The sequence below is a fragment of the Diabrotica undecimpunctata genome, chromosome 2 (genome assembly GCF_040954645.1).
Source record: "Diabrotica undecimpunctata isolate CICGRU chromosome 2, icDiaUnde3, whole genome shotgun sequence".
Taxonomy (NCBI): domain Eukaryota; kingdom Metazoa; phylum Arthropoda; class Insecta; order Coleoptera; family Chrysomelidae; genus Diabrotica; species Diabrotica undecimpunctata.
Window position 1 is genome coordinate 34,009,781 of NC_092804.1, and position 26,016 is coordinate 34,035,796.

General features: G+C 32.6%; 1 long non-coding RNA gene across 1 annotated transcript; it reads right to left on the minus strand.

The window, feature by feature from the left end:
• Window positions 1-1,122: 1,122 nt before the first annotated feature.
• On the minus strand, window positions 1,123-21,244 carry LOC140433265 (uncharacterized). Its single transcript, XR_011949909.1, has 2 exons — window positions 21,158-21,244; window positions 1,123-1,422 (listed from the first exon to the last, which is right to left on the minus strand). It is a non-coding gene; the product is annotated as an uncharacterized lncRNA (long non-coding RNA).
• Between the last annotated feature and the right edge of the window lie 4,772 nt (window positions 21,245-26,016).

The following is a 26,016-nucleotide window of genomic DNA, read 5'->3' on the forward strand; positions in this document are numbered from 1 at the left end:
AAAAAAGAGCAGAGCTGCTCTTTTTGCAGAGCAAATGTTTTTACACATTTCGCATAGCGCAGAGGATAGAGAAAACGATATTGTCATATCGTTTTCGTTCACGGCCGCCAAAGCAGGTGGCGCCTTTGTAAGCTAACTACTGTTGTAGTGAAGTTTTGGGAGACATTCGTTGGACTTTCCGAGTTTGAATTTGTATCAGCCCAAGTGTCTGATGAGGCTGGGATAGGCCGAAATGATCATAACACTTTATTGATACCGATTCGAGCACGGGGAGTTTAACGAATTTGTCCTCCTAGGCCATATATTTGGCCATTTAATATATATATATATATATATATATATATATATATATATATATATATATATATATATATATATATATGTATATGTATATATATATATATGTATATATATATAAATATATATATATATATATATATATGTATATATATATAATATATATATATATATATATATATATATATATATATATATATATATATATATATATATATATATATATATATATATATATCGTCTGTTTTGCCTTGCAATTTTTGAAGGCACAGATTAAAGCAAAAATATGAATTTTGGTTTCGTCAATACAAATCTTTGGATTGCGATTTGCTGCATATTTATGTTATTCATAAAATTCACGTCGATTTGGACATTGCACAGAAGCGTATAAGAGTAGAAGCTTAGGGCTCGATCTGTACTCAGTTTGAAAAAGATGCAACCTTTTGCATCTTTTTTGTGTGTAACTAAGAATGTTACGGGAGTATATTTCTGTATAGGTAGAACCTCCTCAGTTTTTCTTTAACTGTCAGACGTCAGTATATTTCTATAACACAGAAAACAGTAATAATCAATAAAATGAAGAAATTCTAATTCTCCAAAGAAAAAGGCATGCATTGTTTTAATTTATATTGCAATAATTAACTTGTTTGAAAATGCACAGACTGAGTCATGATTGATATACTGGATAAAGGTAAAACAATAACAAAAATTAGTATTTGACGGCATTAAGAAGGCATACATGAAAACATTTCGGTGAGAAGATAAGAAAAGTTGTCTAAATGTACATTATATTTGTAATACAATGCCAATATTGCAATGACACTATTGTTTTGAATATAATCACTTTTATTTTAGATCATAACATTTCAATAACACCATAACATAATGATATCAAGTCCAAGTCGAAGTAACGAAACTTTATAATAAGCTATAAATGTGGTTAGTCCCTCTTTCGAAAGGCACAATCGACGTCAAGTTGATCAATACATCTTGTCAGTGGGATATCAAAATATGTTCCTGCCGCACATCTGAGTGGAATTGGTACACCGTTAAAGCATTGGTAGAATTTCGAACAGGACATTGCATCTGCAAGGTATTTATTTTCTCCTCTTTGACATATTCCAACTAAAATATACAAAAAAATTACTATTACTCTTAAATATTAAAAAAATATATAGTTATGGCTGCACATATTTGAAAAAAAATTAATACAACTCTAACTACAAACATTTATATTATATTGTTACGCTGGCCCTTGGCCTATCGAACATCAGTAGGCGGTCGATGATCTGCAACGCGATAATCTAGTCTAGAGAATTCAACCGCGACTCGAAGCAAAATCGAAAAATTTCTACTGGGATCTAGGACCGACTTACAAATTACGTAAAAAGGGAAATGTGTTAGTCTAAAATATAAATTTGTACTTTCAAGTAATAAATATATTATAAATTAATAAATTGTGTTTTTACTGTTAGTGTAGATGAGTTAGTCAATAATTGCTCTTTATGTAAATACATAAAGATGCATTTATTAATACGAACTTATTTCAAACCGATATTGTTAAACTTAATAAAATACCATTGTATGCACAAAATTTTGATTCTATAATTGACAAACCTACCCACATATTCTCTCAGTATTTGGAGTGTAATATATTAAACCAGGCCATAATAAGATCCATTCTGAATAGTCTCGGGTCGAACTTAATAGAAATATATACAGATGAATCAGAAACGGATCAAAATACAGGTTTGGTATTTTTTGTTTCAAGCATAAATCATATTGAAAAGTACAGAATCTCAAATTATTGTTCCATTTTTTCCGTCGAGTCTTTTGTCATTGAAAAGGTATTAAAATGGTGTGCAACTCAAACATGCACGAGTATTGCAGTAATTTTAGACTCAAACTCAACATTACAAGCTATTAGCGGTAACCCACTAAATCAATTCCGAAATAGCTTAATTTTGAACACGAACAAATTAATTACGGATCTTAAGCAAAATAATGTAACTGTTTCGTTTATTTGGACAAAAGGACATTGCGTAATCATAGGTAATGAAACTGTGGATAATGCAACAAAAAGTACTCACAGTTGCCACAATATTGACAAAGTATTTAATTTAAAAAAAAATTGAATAATCCTCTCAAACCTAGTATCAGTTGTAAATGGGAAGTTAATTACAAAACAATTGCAAATAAATCTACAAATCATTATTTTGGCATTCATCCTATACTTCCAAACATTTCTCATTTCATCTATAATTATACTGCAGCACAAACGTCAGTATTGACTCATTTAAAACCAAACCATAGTCGCTTTCCATCCCACTTATATAAAATTGGAATACTAACTCTCGTGTCTAGATTTGTGACAATGTATTCATTGGTGATCTAAGTAATATAGTCCGTCTAGAAAGTATCCGGAAAAAAGAAAGCAGAATTATAATTTTACGGTATTTATTTCTATCACTGTTAATATAAAATTTAAACAAATAATTCATATCATTTACTTATACAACCTCCATTTAAATCTAAACTAAATGTCCAGGTACACCCGAAACTAGGTTAAGGCCATAATTTTCGGTAATGATGTTCCAGGCCTGTAAAACTAACCGAATCAAACCTTCTTTATCTCGTGGCGCTGCTCGTTCCATTACAATCTTCATCAGTCCCCATAATATGTTTCCAATGGGGCTAAGATCTGGAGATGCTGCTGGCCACTAAATTGTTGCCAATTCGTGTTCTTGCATCAAAGCTTGAGCAGAAGAATGACATCTTGCATTATCTTGCTGAAAACGCCACCCCTCTGGATATAAAACATAGGCCGTTTCAAGAAGAAAACCATTTAGAATGTCACAATATTTCGCACTATCAACAGTACCATTAACTATACAGAGAGGTGTAGAACCACGCTGAGATATTGCTCCCCAAACCATTATTTTAGTGGAAAATTTGGAAATTTGAACGGAAACATTTTCTCTTGATAGGACTTTTAGATGATTTGCACTAAGCTGGAAACAACTTTCATAAGATATAAAGACATCATTAAGATCTTTCTTTTTTGGATTCCTTGATATGTACCCTTGCTTTTTCAGTGACAATGCGGACACTTTTATTCTTCGTTGATTTTCGAACATACACTGCACTTTTTCCGAGTTCAGTCAATTGCATTAATTTTTTAACGTTTCGGACACCCTTTCTATACAAATATTCCACCACTTTTCTTTTTTTTACTTGCGACATTATTTCACAAATCTTAAGTCTGTTTACAAACAACAATATTTGACAGATGGTGTTGTCATGCGATTCTGTCCATAACCTACTATCGGCACAACCTACTTGATGCATTACTTTTGTCTTAAACTGTTACAAAAAGAAAATCTATTAAAATTAGGAAATATATAAAATTCCGGATACTTTCTAGACGGACTATATATTCCTCGAATGTTCTCTGAACTCTCGGTTCTAACAAGTCCTGTATCAAGAACTGATTCACAATGAATTTCCATTGCCGTTAAATATTACAGCTCTTTCGTCTTCCACAGATAAATCGGTACTTAATTACATTATAAATTTGATATGAAATGCAAAAATAGTGGTATAGTTTAAAGAAATAGACAACATGACAACATTCCAAAAAAATAATAATTTTCATGTATTGTGGCAAACAGAGTTTATCTGATGCCATAATACCATACACACATACACACACAACTTTAATACTTTGAAATTCCAAAATATATTTAAGTGTTTACTAGTTTTATCAGCACTTATATCTGTAGTGAATTTGAGTATACGATTTTTGTAAATTCTATAACTATTTATGTACAATTATGGATCTTCTGAACGAAGGTTCAAGTTCAAAGTGTGTTACTTATGCAGTAATTAAAAAACAGCTTGCGTTGATATTCAAATAAGCAGCAAACCTAATATATAACGATTTTTGTCCTATCCAATGTATGTCCTAAAGTTTTGGCACAAAATATTTATCATATTTTCCTTAATGAAGAAATTTATTTAATCACTAATTAGTTATTATAAAACTATAACTCAATATTTAACTAAACTATAATATCGAATTATGTAGAGTGACCTATTCTATTCTACCAGACGCAAATATACACCAGAGATATTCTACCAGAATATCTCTTATGGGGTCCTCGACGGAATTCAGATCAATATCCCTCAGTTTTTCGTAAATTGGCCATCTAAATTATTGTTCTTCGTCTTTAGCTTCTTAGCCTCCATAATAAATCTTCCTAGACAGTAAAGCCCAAAAATCCTCCATTGTGGCAAGTTTGGAAGAGTATCGTTTTTGGACACAAAAGTTATGTGGTATTGTCGAAGCCAGTTTTAGGTATCTCTTAAGTAATTGCATGATGCTAGGTCCGACTAACACATAATATCATCATTAGCATGATGTTCGTGGACAAACTAAAGCAATTTGGTAAGGCAGTTATCAATATAGCTCTGATTATTCAAAGCTTCAATCCTCATTCTTCCCACAAAAGGTCGGGTTACAAGGATAAATCGCTCACCAGACAATAATTTTATCTGCAAATATCCCTTAATGTTGTACATAACATTGTTAGGGCACTCATCTACGTCGTTCGTATAACATCTCTCTGCGTTTTTCTTCATTTTAGAATTACTCAAAATAAAATTCTTTTTGTCATCTAAAATTATGATTTTTTCATTGGTAAAATGTACCCGTGTCAGTTGGCGCCAGCATCTTGGTATACGAGAGAGTTACGCTTGGGAATATTTGGTGTATTCTCTTTTGGTAAACTTAAATTTTTAAAAATCGTTTTTTCGACGTTGGTAGATGCACTTGGTCTAGTTTATTTCAAACAAGTGTTTTTTCCTATCCTCTATCCACAGTTTGACGAAAAAAAAAATAATCGAAATTAAAAAATTTACAGTTTTTGCATTTTCCCATAAGCACATGTATTATTTTTTAAATCTGCAGGTCAGGTTTAATCGAAATAAATTAAATTTGGATTAAAACTATTACCTTTTTATCTTTACGAAATTTTTAGTGCGACGGTTTGACTCTAAATTAACATCAACATATATATGATGAAATGATTTTTAAACGATGATCAAAAGTAAAAATAAATTAATAGTTTTTCCATTTGTCGGCGAAACAGTTCATTTGCTCAGGAGCATACATATATAATTTTGGAATCAGCAAAGTTAAGTTTAATAGAAATAAATTTAAATTGGAACTAACTGGATACTGATTGGAATTAACATTTTATTTCTAACGAGATTTTTGTGAGATACAGGCATTTAACTAGAGTTATTTCTCACGAACTGTATAAGATATAAAATACAATACAGAAAAATTCTAAGCATGGAAAAAGAACAATCACCACATTTTATGTAAGAGTGCAGAGGTTTAACTATCAGACCTAAATTGATGCCAATATACCCAATTAATAAATTTAAAAAAATCCAAGGGTACCCCTTAGAAATTTTTTTGGTAAACATATTTCCTGTTAGAAAACAATATTGACATAATTCTAATCTCAGAGACACATTTAATAAGCAACTACAATCTAAATTTCACCCTATGCTGAAAGGCATGCTGGATCAGGTGCAGTGGTTAGTATTCGAAAAGAAATTAAACGATATCATCTTGGTAAAATAAAAGAGCCACACCTGCAGGCAGCAAGTATTATCATAGAAGATTGGCTTGGACCAATAGCAATATCTGCAGCATATCTTCAACCAAACTATGAGTCGAATAAAGAATCGTTTACTAGTATTTTAATTCACTAGGTAATAGATTTCTTGTTGGTGCTGACTATATTGCAAAACATGTAAGTTCAGACTCTCTACTATCTTCACCAGGTAGAGGTATAATCCTTTTTTTGAAAAATTTAAGTAAAAATCCTTTATAAAAGGTATATAAATTAAAAACCTAAACGGGCTATGTCATGAAGACAAAACGTTTTCGGAATCCATGTTCCATCATCAGTGTCCTAAAAAGTATATAACCACTTTAATTAAAAAGAACATGAAGGTACAATTTTGACCAAGGTTAATACAAAATGTGGTTAATACTTACTAGGTGTACATGTTTCGAGCCACTTAATATCAGGGTAAAAATCCGTTAAAAGTTATCTGCTACAATTTGGTTTACATTATTTGGTATTATATTTTAATATGCTAAAGTTACCAGTGGATATGATAACATGGCGACGTATGACTCCACATGAAGTTGCTGGTCCTGAAACGAAGTGTCTACGAGGACTTGATAATAGCAACTGATTTCAATGTTTAAGTGATGCAGGAACTACAGCTCAAACACTTATTTAGTTACACACCTACTTACTGGCCCACTGACCCCAGTAAATTTCCTGACTGTCTTGATCTCTTTGTAACCAAAGGCTTTGGAGAAGGCTACCGAAATACTGTACCTAATTATAAAATTGCTTCAGACCATATCCTACTAATAGCGTCGCTAAATTTAAGGTTTGTTGATAAGGAACGTCCAGCGAAATTGCATAATTACAAGACCAACTGAAATTTGCACAGGGAAAAAATACACCACAAAATAAACCTTATTCTTTCCCTAAAAACAAATGATATATTTTAAATAGCAGTATAAGAATTTACTACACTTCTCCAAGAAGCTGTCTGGCATGCCACTCCAGAATATAAAGTTATACAGAATTAAAGAAACTTTCCCATCAATATTAAAAACCAAATTAAAGAGAAAATGTGACTAAGGAAGATATGGTAAAACACAAGGCATGTGCAAGATAAAATAGACTACAATAGAGCCGCAACACAGCTAAAAAATATAATAGTACAGCACAAAAATTCCTACGTTGAAAATTATTTGCTAAATTTAACACCAAAAGCAGATATCAATTATTCATTTTGGAAGACCACCAGGAAATTAAAACAAGCCAGTAAACACAACCCAGCATTAAGAAATCCAGATGGCTTATGGGCGAGACCAGATCAAGGAAAAGCGGCGACATTTGGAAAATATCTTGAAGAAGTTTTATAACCTCTATTCTCTGTCAATGCTAAAGAAAATAAAGCTATTTACAAAAGTCTAGCAACAGTCCAACATCCAGGTGAGCAAATTAAGTAAAAAGTTCCATTTAATATAGATTAAAAACCAAAAATGCTCCAGGTTATGATCTTATAACAGAATCTATCTTAAAAAGTTACCAGAAACAGGAATAGTAAAAACAACACAAATTTTCATTGCCTCATTAAGGCTGAAACATGTACCAACTCAATGAAAAATTGCTGATATAATAGTGATATATAAACCTGATAAACCACTTCACAAACATACCTCTTATCGTCCTATTAGTCTTACCGGTAATTGCTAAACTATTTGAGAAGCTAATAGCAACAGGACTTATTTTCCCAGATCATCAGTTTGGTTTCAGAGAGAAGCATTTAACAATAGAACAAGTACATAGAGTCGTTGATATAGTGAATAAAACTTTTAAGGAAACAAATACTGCTCTGCGCTATTTCTTGACGTCAGTCAGGCTTTTGGTAAAATCTGACATGAAGGATTGCTGTTCAAAATATGAATGAACGAAGTGTCAATGTTTATATTACTAAAACCATATTTAAAAGAAAGTCAGCGGTTTTGTATAAGAGCAAAACCTGGATTATGAACAAGCAGGAAGAAAAAAAAGTAGAGATCTAAAAAAGAAAGCTGATCAGAAAAATTTTAGGGAAAATTTTTGGAAAAGACGAACAAATAAAGAAATTTTGAGAATTTATGAAAAAATACAATACAATTTATGAGAATATCGAAAACTCAAAGAAATAACGAGATTCTTCTAATCAATGAAACCAACGTCGAACAAGTGGACAAATATGCATATCTGGGAACAATAATTAACTCCACAAATGATTACACTCAGGAGATTAAAATCAGAATAGAAAAGACTAGAGCAAATTTTAACAAAATGAGAAGAGTGCTATGCACAAGGAATTTAAAATCGGAACTAAGAGTTAGGTTGGCTAGGTGCTATGTTTTTTCGACTTTATTTTATGGAATGGAATCTTGGACCTTAAATGCGACATCAATGAAAAAACTGGAATCATTCGAGCTGTGGGTGTAAAGAAGAATTCTGAAAATATCGTGGACAGAACACATCACAAACAAAGAGGTTTTGAGAAGGATGCATAAAGAAATAAAAGTTTTAAATATAATTAAAACAAGAAAATTGGAATATCTCGGACATATTACACGTGGAGAGAAATATACCTTGCTCCAACTGATTATGCAGGGAAAGATCCAAGGAAATAGAAGCATAGACCTGAGAGAGTAGTACGGATGTACATCAAATGAAATGATTTCAAAAGTCCGAATAGCTAAGATGATTGCCGACCTCCGCCGCGGAGATGGCACTTTAAGAAGAAGAAGATGAAAAAATAATAATTAGGGTAAAAATATGAGCACAAAGAGCTAAAAAAAACTAATAAAATTGTTAAAAGCAGTAAAGCAAGACTTAACAGATATAGACGTAAGAGATTGTAGAAAAAAAGCAAGCGAACAGAAAAATGAAGGAAAATAACCAGGGGCCTGCAAGTCCCCTGGTAATGTCGTGTAGTCTTTTATAAGGTTCCAATTTGATTTTATCAAAAGACAATTTTCTACAAATTCTTAGGTTCATTTTTAACAACACTTACTTTAGTTTCAATGGTAAATTTTATTCTCAAATTTTTGGAACACCGATGGGTTCCCCGATTAGTCCAATCCTTGCAACTATTGTCACTGATCATCTTTTAGATAATGTGATTACACAATTACCTTTTGAATTACCGTTTATACATAAATATGTCGATGACATCATATGTGCAGTTCCATCTTATCACATCAATACCACACTAAACATTTTTAATTCATTTAATAAACATCTTCAGTTTACAATTGAAACTGAGACAGATTTTAGTATACCATTTTTAGACACAAAAGTAATAAGAACAAATGACAATATTTTGACATTGGATTGGTACCAAAAGCCGACAGCATCAGGCAGGTATATAAATTACTATTCAAACCATACCACCCGTCAAAAATATAATACCGTACTAGGTATGAAAAACAGGATAATGTCCATTGTTGATAAAAACTTTTTACAAAAAAATCTGGACATAATATACAAAATTTTTCGTAACAACGGATATCCTAAACAAATTTTAAAAAAACTGATTTACAGCACTAATTTCTATGACGGTCCCGTCCATGATTCTAACAACAAATCAATCAAATATAAAAAACTTCCCTTTATTAATGGTCTAACTCATTCTGTCATATCCATATTCAAAAATGTTCCTAATATTAGTATAGCTAAATATAATACCATGAACAGCAAACAACTATTTTCAAAAATCAAAGACCCAGTACCAACCTTATATAAAAGTAATGTCGTTTATGAAATACCGTGTTTAGGATGTCAAAATTGCTATATTGGTCAAACATCACAATGGCTAAAACAACGCATCACACAACATAAAAGTGATTGCCGCTTGAGAAAAAATACTTGTAACATATATTGTAACATATTGAAAAAAATTTATAAATATTCAAAATAGCCAACATTCATCTTAATAACAACTAACCTTAATAATTCATCAAAGAAATATTATTCTTCTTACTATTCTGCACTTTAAAATATTACGATTTAAGCCTACTTGCTTTAATAAAATGTTGATATTAAAAAAGATACAGGGTGTTAAAGTGGAAATTTAAAATTATATTTTTCGCTATAACTTTTACGTTTGTAAATATTTTTGCACAAAAATTTACAGTTGGATGCTTTTGCGTAGGATAAATTATAATTTTATACCTACTTTAATGTAACTTATAGAGGGCGCCACATATGCCACATGGTTGGCATAAATTTGCGCTTAACTTTTTTGCTCTTTAAGTTAGCTCTTTTTGTGTTAAAGAATATTAAAGATACATTATTTTTATAAAGAAAAGCTATACTTGTTAGTAACCTGAAAATTTAACCGTTTTTGAGATAAATGCATTTTTAAGTCAGTTGCACAATAATTCTTAGTTTGAAATTTGTGCGGTAAAGCACTGAATACCTGTAGATAAGCATAATTCCTAGTTTATTTTTATTAAAACAACTCAAAGATGATAATGTAACATCACAAAATGCTTTGTTATATGTGCTAAATATCTTATTGAAGAAAACATATTTAGGAGCCGTGTCCGTATTCAGACGTTGGCCGTCATCATGTTTACAATTTCCCTTTGCTATTGCTTCTTAAGTTTCTATAATGGCGTTTGATTACTTTTTCTCTATTGTAAAATGCTAAAAACCCAAAATATGTGGTTTATGCAAGATGATACACAACCACATTCTAGAGAGAAGGCAGTTAGAACTAACTTAAATACAACTTTTTTGAACGTTGGATTGGTCGTGGTAGTCATATTCCTTGGCAAGGTGGTGAGATATTGATATAATTATTTAATTCATAAAAAATCCGAAAAGAATACTTATTGTTTATTAGGTGAACTGTTTACCCATTTTTATTAGGACAAATAGAAACTAGAGCACATGTATTGAATAACACATATTATGTGTTCTGTTTTATAATCCTCTTACTACAAATCTAACCTGAAAGACTCAGCATTTTTACAAAAACATCATCGTTGTCCTAATAACCGATATTGTTATAAATATAATAAATACACAGGCAATTTAGTTCAGCATAATATTAGTTCGTTAGTAAATCATAATAGTCCATTTGTTCGAGATGTAATTATAGTTACTAGTAAGCTGTAACGTAATCATATGAATAAGTAATGTCATCGATATATTCATCCATTATACATTATAGCCACTACGTAGCCCCGAATTTAATCCGCTTAATTTTGGAGTATGGGGCGCATTAAATCAACGTGTCTATAAGAATCCCATAAACATTTGCAACGAACTATGGGAAGAAATAAATACTGCAGCAGTTTCTTTAGAATCAATGATGCTATTTAATATGAGGCGATCTTTTATGGAATATATTGGATATATTGATAATTAAAGAAAATGTAAACATATTTATATAACACTTACTTTGACAAAAAGATGTGTTATTGAGTTTAACTATTTCTTAATTTGATTTGTAAACAAAATGTTTTGATTATGACTTTAATTTAACATAAAACGTAAAATGTTTGATGTCAAATCCTATTATTCTGTTATTTTGTCAAATCCTATTATTAATTATCCTGTTGATATATTTACTTTATTTAATATTTCGTTAACTATTAACTTTAGTTAAAGGTATTTTATACCAAAATTCAGAAGTATTAATGTTTTTGTCTATTTTTTCTTCGTTGCCTGGAGTAATTGCCTTAGATCAGATTATGCAGCTGATTTTTAAAATGCAATTATCTAGAAAACTGTTGAGTTTTGAAGTTATTAACAAGTATACCTTTTTTTTTTTGTCAAAATAATGTATCTTTAATATTTTTATTCCCAAATACAGGTATCTTAAAGAGCAAAAAAGTTAAGTGCAAATTTATACCACACATGTGGCATAAGTGGCGCCCTCTATCAATTACATCAAAGTGTACATCAAATTATAATTTCTTATATTTAAAAGTACCCAGCTGTAAATTTTTATAGATAAATGTTTACAAACGTGAAAGTTATAGCAAAAAATAAAATTTTAATTTTGCACTTTAACACCCTGTATCTTTCTTAATATCAATATTTTATTAAAGCAATTTGGCTTAAATCGTAATATTTTAAAGTGTAGAATCTACTGTTTCTTTTTGTACAATTACTTAAGGACCACCCTGTATATATATAATGCTATATGATAAATAAATATGGTATCGAATCTGATTATGTGATGCCGCTGACAGAATAAATCACTATAATTATGACGATGGATTTAATAGAAAAAATATATCTAGCTATCTTTTTATGATTTTTTTTATTTCGGTAGTTATCAAGATATTTTTTAATTTTTATAACACACGTAATAACACTTTATTTCCTGGACTATACAATTTTATTGACCAGAAGATTACTCCTACATTATAGGCAACACATAATCAGAATTAAATTTGATCAAGAACAGTAGTTTTAATTCACTTATGTATTAATACATTGCTGAGTTAAAAAATATAGTAAATATACTTATTTTGTAACAGGTAATGGGCGGATATCGGAGTTGTGACGTGGATAAAAAGGTTTATTGTCAGAAATGACGTATATAAAACTAAATGTTAACTGATTGAAATGAAGTTATAGATTACTGTCTATTTTAATCTGTCTTCAATTTCTGACTACTTATTATATTAAAAGAGCTAATGTTCTAAGATAATAATTGTAAGATCTCGTTAAGCATCGCATTTAATTGCTGGGACATATTCTACGAAATAACAAATATCAAAAGCATATACTGGAGCATCATACCTGATGTCAGTACGATAATAACAAAAATAATTATATCCAAAGAGCTAATATTCTAAGGTAATAATCACGTGGTAAATCACTTTGAATTCATTTCAGATGATAGAGTGGACAATTACCGATAACTTGCTCGACTGTCAGAGAAGTATCGCAGACAAAGCACAGTTTTTTATACTCTTTCTTTAGTAGGTGCTGGTGGGTTAAGCTTCTTTTTTATCTGACGGTAGAAATTTCTAAAAAAGCGTACTAGGTTATCCCATCTCTAGGGATGGCTGGCATGTGTTGGATTCAAGGTAGAGGAGTATATCCGAGCTCATTTCCCCGTAGAAGTAGGTCGTACAAATGGACGCCTTTCTGTTATTCTGGCTACAAACTAAAACCACCATACCGTCTTTGAAAGTGGGATGACCGCTATAAGGCTGACGACACTTTCGAGGCACTCCCTTCTCTTACCTAGATCTTATGTCTGTCATTGATCTGGCTGATATTTCTCTTCTTCTTCTTTCTTCTTAATGAAGGCTCGGATGTAATTGTGTTTACTATTCCATCCCTTCTTTCTTCCCGTTATCTTCACGATAATCTCTTTCTCAGTCACAGATTTCATACCTATTTCTATGTACATTCTGTTCTTTTAATTTTTCATCATTTGTCCCTATATGCTTCCAACATCTGCCATATTGGTGTAGCGTTACTCCCAGATATTTGACACATTTCTTTGATGCTAGCTGTATCCATGCAGATTGGAGTTTCATCTCTTGTCTTTTCCGTTTACCCTTCAGAATTATGGTTTCAGTCTTCTATGCCACCAGTTTCTGTTCGTCATCTGCCATCCGGTCCTTTACGACGTTGCTCGTATGTATTACCCGAAATCGGAGATCCGGCTTGTCCCGCGCTACTAGCAGCACAGAGAGATTATCTGTAAAGGCGAATGGGATTATACCTTCTCCGTATTCGTAGTTCATGATCCCGTCATATGTTAAGTTCCATCCATTCCAGCCGTTACTTCAATGGGCGTGCCTTTTTCAACCATGATCCTTCTCTCGGAAAGATATTCTCCAATTACATTCATCAGATAGTAAGGACTTTCCCTCGTCTCCTCCAATGCCCGCATCACCTCTTTCCACTGCAGAGTGTTAAATGCATTTATAACATCGAAGAGCAGCAGGGCCGCCCAATTGTTCGTCCCCAATGTTATGCAATGCCGTTATTACACTCAAAATTGCGTCAATTGTGCTCTTATTCTTGCAAAATCCGAATTGTCTCGGGAATAGACCTCCTGATCTCTCAATCGTATCGTCGATCCGTCCTCGCAGCATCCTCTCGTACAACTTCCCGATGCAAGGCAGAAGGCATATGGGGCGATACTTCTCCCCCGTTTTGGGAAGCAGCACCTTGATGTCCTCCAAGCCTCAAGAAATGTCTCTGTTTCAAGCAATGCATTCATGTGATTCAAAAGTCACCCAGATTCCGTGCGTCCTATATTCTTTAAAGCTTCGGGTGGTATCTGGTTTAGTCCGGGTGCCTACATGTCTTGAGTGGATCTAATGCCTCGACTAATTCATCTATGGTTAAGGGTATGGCCCGCTCAGCTCCCTCATACACCCCTCTACACTTCGTGCCATCTGCTGAACGGTTACCGTGTTACTCATCTTGTGTTACCTAAAGCTTTTTGTCTAGATATCTTCATCCAGCCTGTCACACAGTTCTCTTTAGCGCCATCTTTTTTCTTTACGAATTTTTTTGTAGAGTTCTCTCGTTCGTGCGCTGTATTCTATTTAGATTTGCTGGATTTACTCCATGACAACAGAGTTTATTCCTGCTCTGCCTCTTGTCCTCGCTATCCTTCTCCTCACGGCCATATATTCATTTATGAGCTATTTAATGTCCGCACTTCACTAGTATGGCACTACTGCCTTCTATAATAATAATAATAATTTGGAAGTAATATTCTTAACTTATTATTGATTACATGTTCATTGTTTTTTTAATTTCTCATTAATCTACAATTTGTCTATACATCGATATTTAATCTATTATGCACTAAGAAACCAATGAATTTTTGACAGCAAACGTCTAATCAGTAATTCATCATCATTAACCTGTATGAGTTCACTGCTGGACACAGGTCTCCTTCAGATCTTTCTATCTATCTATGTCTTGTGCAGCTTGCATCCAGTTACTGCTTCAGGTCATCAGTCCATCAGGCTGGTGGGCGTCCTCTACTCCGTAGTGCTTCTGGTCTTGGTCTTCTCTCGACAATACCTTTTGTCCATCGGTTATCTGATAATCTGGCGACGTGTCCTGCCCAATTTCATTTTAGCGACCCGATATTTTCGTCTATTGTTTTTGTTCTAGATTTTCCATTTGAGGCATATGTGTAGGTCCGATTTAAAATCCTATGCGAGATGGGAACTCATAAGTCTAGTTATCTCTGTCCAAACGAATTTTATGTCCTAAGTACTTATACCATGCAGTCTACACAATATCACTTTCATCAACAGCAATATTCTAATTTAGCACCAGATTAGCCATTATTAACGTATTGTTCATATTAATAGTTAGTCCGACTTTCAATAAAACGTGATATATATTTTTAAACATTATTATTGCATCAAGGACGATGCCATCTGCAAATCTCAAATAACTGAGCTTCTCTTCATTTATGTCGATACAATGCTCATTTAGATCTGCCTTCTTACAAGTATGTTTTAAAAGCGCCGTGAATAACTTTGAAGAGACGGTGTCTTTTTACCGTACTCCTCGCTAAAAATTACTAATTGGAATTTATAAAATAAATGACACCCAAATAACACCTCTATTAACACACGATTTAGATCATTTAACACAATTTTTTTCCTTTAGTGTATGTACAAACTACAGTTTTTATGGATGATATAAAACGTAGGTTTTATTTTAATTGGAATAAAATTTTCTTGACAACGATTGTCGTTGATATTGTTAAAAATAAAGTTACCTTTTTGATTCCAACGCGGTTCCGTTAGATGCTTTTATTATTTGGTTTATTTATAAGAGCACAATAAATTGTTTTGTTGACTGGTGCTAAATCGGATTTATTAAATCAAGCCTATTGGTGGTGTTAATTTTTAAATAAGATGGATCATTAATCGATGATTCGGCATCCTTAAAACTCTTATTTTCGAAAGCCATTACCCTTTTTATGTCCTGTTGTTTCTTGTACATTGGACAATCTCTTGATATTGACGAATGATAAGAAGATTTAAAGAATTACGTTCAGTGGAGGAATGATCCTTTGCGCATCGAGAACCACGGGATTTTCTTTTGCATTGGGAGATATAGTGACCCTAACTCAAACGTTTTGTACATTTTTGAACTGGATTTACGTATCTACCGGAAAATTATCCATATTGATGTTAATGGACGACGGAATTTTATTGCATATAAAATTTATTACTAGCAATTGTCGCTAAATCTTCTGTTTTAGTTTCAGTATTTATTATTTTTCGTTTCATTCTTCGTACGTCAGCCATTGGAACAATAGAACTAATTGCTTGATTTAAGTACTCCCCAGCGAAAAAGGTATGAACAATGCAGATCAAGCCTTTTTTATACGTGAAATATTTTGGTATATAAGCGATCAACTTATTTTTTAGGTTTTTGGAAGTATTTCATGGTTCATTAATAAATTAGCAATTTTTTATGTTCTGTTAACATCGTTTCTAAATTCAATTACTTGTTGTAAATAAAATCCAATTCTAACAGGGAAAAATTTAATAGGATATTGACGTTTTATATTTTTTCCAGATTTTTTTTTCTTTTTCACTAGATATGTTAAAGTTGTGAATATATAGCAGTTTTATTCATTTTATGAAATATTTTTTACAAATAATTAAAATCTTAAATATTTTTTAACTCTATTGATTTATTTAAAGTTTCTGAAACCTGTGAACAGTTATTAACAGAGTATTAAATATATACAAATATCACTTGGTTAAATACTTTTATATACGTCAAGTACTTATATATTTTTAATTGAAACTTAAAAATGTTCATCATTTATTTGCATCATAGTCTCTAATTCTATTGCCACAGTCAACGTATGCTGCGTAATCACATCTCTTTAATCCGATATCGAAATATAATCCAGGGGGGCATCTCATTGAATACGCCACACCATGTGAACATTGGTAGAATTTTGAACAAAATATCGAATCTGCAATGTACACTGGGGTTCTATCATTGATAACAGGGCAGACTTGTTCTGAAATCGTAAATCATAATCATTAATCGATATTTTTGACCGAATGATAATGAAAATATATTAAGACAAAGTAATTAATCAAATGAAAAGAACCCAAAACTCAAAATTTTCTGTAACATTTGTAATTACAATATAATATAAATGTTGTTAATTAGCTTTTGTAATGACGAAAAATTTATTTTTTGTCTACTTTTTTGTTTGTCTTTCTGTCTTCTTTACATATCAAAGAGAAGATTATCTTTATCTAAATATCTTTTGGAAAGGAAAACCATAGTAAGAATCAAACTCAATTAAAAAAAAGAACGTATGTCCAACTAATAAAATTGTTAAGAATCTTTAATTTTAAACAGGGATGTTAGGATAGTAAAGAAAAAAAAAAGCTGAAAAAAACTTATAGAAGTTTAGTTTTTGAAGGTTTTAAAAGATATATAAGGGGCACCTGATGATAAATCCTTGAAGAAATACAGATGATTTTGTTTTGTTTTTTTTAAATAATCATAAAAAGTTAAAACAAAATTTTTTGCCTATAAAACGTTTCTTATAAATTTTAAAGAAAGATAATTTTAATAAATTATATATTTTAAATTAAAATATATAAACCATTAGCCGAGATAATTGCAAAAAATCTTTCTTTTTGTAGTGATTTATATATGTTAATACTTAATTTTGTTTTTTTATGAGTTGTTTTGTTTATTTTGTTGGGAGACACAAGCCCAACAAAACCCGCCAAAATAGATACGAACAAACAAAAACAGTTACTACTAGCTACATACAATGTCCAATCGATGGCTAAAGATGAAAAGGTCTACGAATTAGAAGAAGAACTATCCAAGATAAAGTGGAATATTGTAGAACTGTCAGAAGTGAAAAGAAGATGCGAACAACGCATATATCTAAACTCTGGAAATCGCCTATACTATACAGGGAAAATAAACGAAACATATGGTGAAGTAGGATTTCTTATCAAAAAGTATCTCACACCATACATTTCTACATCTTAAAGCGTTTCTGATAGAGTAGCTTATATTATAATAGACCTAGACGTAAAATTAGGTAAAAAAGAAGAAAATACTGAAACTAAAATAGGGATGCATTGTTGTGGTATACAAAATGAAAGATGAGAAAATTATATAAATTCTTAGAACAACAAAATTTATATGCCATAAACACACACACTGAAAAACCAGCAAACCGAAAATATACTTCTGATGGATATCTTCCGATAAAAAAAACAAACGAGATCCATTAATTCTTGTGTGGGAACAAAGACATTTTTGAAGATATAACTGCTCTCAATCGATTCACAACTGGCAGCGATCATCGCCTTTTAAGAGCAAGGATTCTTGTGAAACAGAAGAAAACCGGTAGGCCACATATTTATTGTAACCAAATAGATCAAACTAAAATACGACAGAAGGGAGATGAGTACAGAGAAGTCTTAAGAAAAGAATTTGTGGAACATTATCATCAAGAATATTCCAACATAAACACAAATAATAAACAAATGCAACGAAAGCTCTTGAAAGCAAGACTGACTTGCAAAGGAAACGAAAAATAAAGAAGACAGAATAAGTGATGGAACAAAACGGTTAATGGAAAAGAAACGCACATTTCTAAGCGAAGAAAAGCGAAACACCGATGGTTTTAAAGAATTGAATAAACAAATAAAGAAGGGAGTAAAGGAAGATTTAAGGCTCCACAATGAAAACAAGGTACAACAAATAATAGAAAAGAACCGAGGCCTGAAATGCTTAAGATCAAACTTAGAAAAGCCTATAATAATCTCATCGAAGGAAAAAATTGGAAAAGAAGTAAGAGAAAAGAACGAAATCCTAAAAGTAACTCAAACATTTTACCGTAATTTATATTGCTGAAGCAAAAACCCAGATAACACTGCAAACGAAGATCTTAAGAGAAAGATAACGAATGTCAACTCAGAAATACTCTCTAATATAGAATTCTTCAAAATAAAAGAAGCTATGACACAACTAAAGAACAATAAGGCTCCAGGCCTAGATGTAATACTTGTATAAATGTTGAAAGAGGAAAGTGAAATTATTCTCGAAAAATTGAAAAATCTTTTCAACGAATGTCTTCACAGAAGGGAAGTCCCAGATCATTGGAATGAAAGTTTGACAATTCAATCTGAAGACTTTTCTTCAAATCTAAAGACTATAGGCCAATCTCCCTGCTGTGCCAAATGTACAAACTGTTTATGAGAGTAATAACTAACTGGTTAACGTCGAAGCTCGATACCTATCAACCCGTAGAGCAGGCAGGATTCAGAAAGGGTTACAGTACGCCGGATCATCTACAGTCAGATCGCTAATAGAGAAAGCCAATGAATATCACTTGAACTGATACATTGGCTTCGATGATTATGAAAAGGCATTCGACTCCATATAACTTTGGGTAATAGAGAGAGCTGTGGACAACTGCAGGATAGACTCCCGATACAAAATGCCCGTACCTAATATTTACAAGAAAGCTACAATGAAAATACAAATAGATGCGAAAACTAAAGCTCTACAAATCAACAGAGCAGTTCGCCAGGGGATGTTATCTCACAAAAGCTATGTACACTTGAACTGGAAGACGTGCTCAAAGACATTAACTGGGCAGATAAAGGAATAAATGCTAATGGAAGAAAACTGAGTCATTTGAGATACGCTGATGACATTGTTATATTCGCTACAAGTTTAGAAGAACTACAGACCATGATGACGCAAGTATTGCAAGCTTCGGAAAATAAAGGTCTTAAGATGCACTTGGAAAAAACAAAAATAATGACAAATACACCGAACATTAGAGAAATATAGTTGAACGACATAAATTTAGAAACCGTAAGCAAATACATCTACTTTGGACAGATAATGAAAGTTAACAAAGAAGTTCAAACTGCCGAAATTACCAGAAGAATAAACTTAGTGTGGGCAGGATTTGGAAAATTAAGATGGATCTTAAAAAGCACTAAAATAGAACAATATTTGTAAACCAGAATTTACGTTCAGTATATCCTCCCTATACTCACGTATGATTCACAGACGAGGACACTCACCAACTCTAATATGGATAAAATAGTAAATGCACAAAGAACGATGGAAAGATCAATGCTCGATCAATAGACAAAAAAACAAACAAATGGATTAGAAGCAAAATCAAAGTAAAAGACGCAGGAGAACATGCTGCCAAATTAAAATGTAGATTCGCAGGACACAATGCTCGACTGAAGGATAAAATATGGAACCACGAAATACAACAATGAAGACCATGGTTAGGAAAGAAAAGCAAAGGAAGACCACAAGTAAGATGGGCTGATGGCATTAAGAAGATCGGAGGACGCAACTGGAAGCAAGTGCCGCAAAATAGAAAACACTGGATTTGATTTGGGGGACGCCCATGTCCAAAGTTGGATTACTTAAGATTGAAGAAGAAAAGAAGAAGAAATCTTGGTTACATCGATCAAATAGTTTGTCAGTTATTTAATTTGTTTATTAAGGAGAGCGATTATTTAAACAGTTGTACTTTCCCAAACAGTTGTTTTAGAGATATTTAACCAATCGCAGTCGATTCTTTGACGCTTTAGTTTTAAGATATACGAAAACAATTTCAACATTTTATCAAAATTGTTATTAAACAAACCGTTTAAAAAATGGCTGAAATTTTAGCTTATAAACATGTATATTAACTTATATTTGTTTGATATTTTTTGTGTCACACGCTTGTTAGTGTGATCATTGAAAGGACGGTGAAAAAACACAATATCTAAAAAAAACCTACGACCAACAGAAATTAGGATGGCACCTTTTTTCTTAAAATCATATTTCCGTTGGTTATATTAACACTAAGCGATGAAAATTGAATAGATTAGAAACGAAGACTTAGATTTTATGATCCATTTCACAGATGGCATACACCGCTAAGAAGTAAAAAGAAATAACCCGTTAAAGTGATATTACTCCTAAAATATCACTTGTCCGAGCTCAGTTTTTTTTAGAATGGATCTTCAAGTTGGATCGAACTAAAAAATTGAAATATCTCGGATTCTGTGACACGCAGAAGCTTGATTTTTTTAGACATGACCAAAAAAATCCAGACATGAAAAGGTTTAGGTTCTAGGATAATGATACTTTTTTGAAATAATATTGCAAATAATATCAAATATAGCAAAAGAATAAAACAAGTAAATATTTACGTTGTCCATAGGTGTATGAAATACAGCACAGCAAAGCAAGTATTTTAAACATTGTAGTTACTTTTTACAATCACAAGTAATGCATTTTAGTAAGTTATTTACTTTTATATTATTTCATATCTTGAAATTTACATTCAAGGCGTTTTTTAATTTCCAGACAGTCGTTTTTAGGTACGATATCCATGCAGATGGATGCTATTAACTTGACGTCATAATATATTTATATGTGTTAAGTATAATTCGTTAATTTTATCTATATTAAAAAGTATAATACGTACCATAAAAATTCATCAAATAAAATAACTATACAGTAAATCCCAGGTGTATAGATACATACATGTATATTGCGCTTATATTTACATCATAGTCGGTTTTTGCGTCCTACTTTCCACCGTTTTCTATCTCGCCAGTAACCATCCTGTAGGTGTAGATGCTTCTTGGGCACCCGCTTCTTTTTATCTGCTGTAGTCCACAGTCAAATATTTTCTTGGATCAACTGTTCCCATTCATAGGGCTTACATGTCCGTACCAGCTCAAACGCTTGGCTTCGAGACTGCTGTCATTTGCCAGATCTCAGCTACATAAGTTGTGATTATTTTGATTATGGCCTTGTAGATTATGATTTTTGTATCTAATGTAATTTGTGTGTTTCGCAGCAAGCAATTTAGTTGCGTTGGGCCAATTTGGGCATTTCTCCTCTGATGGAATGTCAGTCAGTATTCCTTCTAGTTGATCAAAGAAAGCTATTCTTTCATTCAAACCAAGTCCTGTTTGATTAGGATACACAGACACACACACACACACACAACATTAAATGCCAAATAAAATAAAATTTTACTGACATTATTCTATCACTCGTTCTTACAACTTCTACTACGTTTTCTTTCATTTCGCTATCAGTAATTATACCAACTGTATTCCTAGTGTTACTTTTTCCCACATACCATAACCTTTTCTAGTTCTTTTGATCTTTAGCGTTTTCATCTAATCTCTTGAACGCAAGAAATTTGTACTCTCCTTTTTTTAAGCTCATCTACTAAAGGTAAAAGAAATAATAAATTAGACTTATAATCAATTTAATTTAACTATCAAGACGACCAGTTTCGCTTTCTACAATATGCAAAGCATCTTCAGGTCTCGATACAAAGTTAAATAAATGCTGAAATAATAAACCCATATTAGGGGGTAGAGACAATGAGTTTTTATGTTATCTATTAGATTTTAGACAATCTATCTATGTTATCTATTAGAATAAAATCTATTTTAAACATTTTATTCATTTTGAAAAACCACAGACATGTAATATTGGCATAATTACTGTAATTTATATCATCTATCTTTGTTTATCTTATTAGAAAACACCCTAATATGGGTTTATTATTTCAGCATTTATTTAACTTTGTAGTCAGAGACCTGAAGATGCTTTGCATATTGTAGAAAGCGAAACCGGTCGTCTGGATAGTTAAATTATATTGATTGTGAGTAAGTCTAATTTACTTTTTCTTTTACCTTTTGAAATGGACTCACACAAGCAACATATTTATAATTCGCATCTACTAACTTTGTAAGACTTCCAAGATTTCAGGACTCTATCCTAACTTTTCTAACCTGTAATGGTGTTCCCCTGATCCTGTAATGGTGTTTTTCATCGTTTGCTTTCGGAATATTTTACGTTAGGAGATGTTATAATTTCAGTATAGTTTATATACAGGGTGTTTAAAATAAAGGTAACATTGTCTCCAGGATGGATAAAAAACTGCGTTCTCTTTTCAAAGATTCTCCCAAACCTTAATAACTGCACTATTAACTGCTCACCAAACTACATATTTTCCATAACATAAGACGAAAGAACACAAAACATTACAAATTTGAAAAAAAAAATTGAACCAACACTAAAGCCAACTCGCCCTGGCAGCAGTCTCAGCGAGAGGAACGTAATTCTCTTCCCCGCAAAACCGTCTCAGCGATCTAAGTGGATGTTCATTTCAGGCGCAATATTAAGCGGCTTAACGATCAAAGAAAATACCAAGGAAACACGCCTCTGTGACATATAAACAAACTCTAAAATGTGTTTATTATCGACTTCGGCGACGAAATAAGATTTAACTTGTTCGATAGGAAACAGAAATATATTTAAAATATTCTTCGGTGTTTTAATATATACGGGGTGATTTCAGTATATACCAAAGAATTTAAAAATGCTACAAATGTAGTAGGTTAACTAAAGATAGATAGGATAGACAATGAGATCAAGAAAAGGATGGTCAGACAATCTGTGAAACTTAAAAATAAGCTAAAGAATATTTAAATTACTTTCTTAAACACTGGTTGTATTTCTTCAATTTTGCTGAAGCCTGTAGCACTGTACTAAAATAGTATTATTTTTTTAATATTGTAAACTACAAATATTGTCGTATAAAAACAAATTTTTAGCTGAGCGCTATGCCGCACTGGCCTAATATGCGCTATTCGGAGGGATTTCCCAGCTTGACCGTTTTGCGGCAGAGAAATATATAAAAAATGAGCCGTTAACTCGGTCTCGGTGGAACGATTTATCTTTTGGGCGCTTATGATTGAATTTCGAGTGTCGCAGCCCGTTTGGTTATCAGATCATTCTTATATTCATATATATCATCTATCCCAGGGTCATAGATTTTATTGATATCTGAAACAAAAAGACAAATGTGGGGAAGATCAAAATAAGTGGTATTTTATTGGGTTTTTGACGTTACATCTCACTCACTAAATAAAATAAAAATATAGAATAATAGCAGTTATATGATCATCTTATATTATTTTAAATAAATCCTTTTTTCGTTACCTATTAAAATTAAAAAAAAACTTTTGACTCGGCAAAAACAAATTGATCATCCCTAATCGATAGTTATAATTTTTTAAGTTCTAAAAATCACTAATGTATTTCCCTGGCACTAAGCAACAATCAGGATTAAACCATATACGTCAGATGAGCTACCAAGTCAAAAGAACTCTGCAACGAGGATTTTTTTCCTCTTCTTTCTCTATTCTGCTAATTTGTACCAAGAAATATAACCATTCTTTCGATTTGATAAAACCCATATTTTCGTTGTCAAGGTCCTGATAGGTTCAGATATATGTGTGGCTAACACTTCAGTTAAAAAAATATTATGGTTTGTTAAAATGTTGTCAATACATGAGATATAGAGATTCCCAATGTGCGTATGTAATCGAACATTGAAATAAAGATATTGTATTGATCTACCGATTCTGCACTGCATCAAATAGTGAGAAAATTGAAAGACCGCTGGATAATAAAAATCCACCCTGGGCATATTCATAGACATTAAGTGAGCGTTTGATAAAACCACATTCCCAACCATCACCCAACAGTTCAATGTCAGGAATGTTTCGCTGGCCGTAACCGAATGAATATTCAGTATGCTCTCTAATAGAGCAATAAGCATAAATGTAGAAGACGTTTCTGTTAGTGACATGGTTACAATGGTAAGTCCACAGGGAGGGCTGCTATCACCACTCCTCTGAACCATAGTTCTAGACATTCTGGTTAACCAACTCAGCAGTAACGGGTTCTACACAATAGCCAATGCAGACGATATTGCTGTCCTGCAAAGCAGTAAGTTTTAGAACACACTATTTGAAATATTACAAGTTGCTCTCCGACTAATAGAAACATGGTGCAATGAACACTCACCATCTATACATCCTAAGAACACAGGGATGGTCTTTTTCATAAATATATATAGGGGGCTTAATACCCCCAAGGATTCTAAACTACAGTTTAAACTTTTCTGACTAGGTGAAGTACCTTGGTATTACCCTTAACAGAACGTTAATATCAAACTCACACTTAGATGGTAGAGATAAAAGAGCATATATTACCTATGAGCATTGTCGACGAACGGTCGGACGCACCTGGGGCCTTTCGCCCAGGATAATCGCCTGGGTTTACCTTGCTGTCATTAGGCCAATGCTAACTTACGGAGCTATTGTTTGGGTACCAAAAGTGCTACAGGCAATAGCGATTAACAAACTAAACCATATTCAGCGGATGGCTTGCATTAATATAACAGGTGTCATAAAAACAACACCAACTGCTGCAATTGAGTTGCTCTAGACATATATGTCAAATAGGTGGCGCTGTTGAAAAAAGTTTGTCTTTGACAAACCCTACAAAATCGAAGCAAGTCTGTATAGGGAGACAAACGTGGCAAATGCCTATTGCATATACATCGATGGCTTCAAACAGGAAGAAGGCTCAGGATGCGGGATGTACTCCAGATTACTGAACCTAAGAATAAAATGGGGTATGAGCAAACATGCCAGCGTAGTTCAGACAGAACTGCCTGGTATCTCCATAGCTTGCAAAAGAGATAATCCAAAACGGTATAGACGGGAAAAATATAATAATCTGCACAGATAGCAGACAAGCAAGTTATTAACCTTGAATAGACCACGTGCCACAATATCACGAGTCACTAACTCAAGTTTCGTATGGTAGTACCATCATCTTGAGGTGGGTTAAAGGACACAATAGAAATAAAGGCAACCGCATTACTGGCCAATTATCTAGTAAGGCGGCAGGCCTAAGACTCTTAGGACCTAGGGATCTTTTTGGTTGGTCAACTACAACAATCGCGGAAATTGTCAAATGTCAAGAAGGGCAAGGATGTAAACTTGGCACGGTAACACTAAGTAACCTTGAAGAGTCAGTACCAAAGAAGTAATTGGGAATGATCAGGAAAAACCTATGTTTGACAGTTGGTTTTTTAACTGGTCATTGTCAAGTAAGCAAACACCTCCACACACTGGGGCTAGCAGACACACCTCTATGTAGGAAGTGTGAACGAGAAGACGAAACT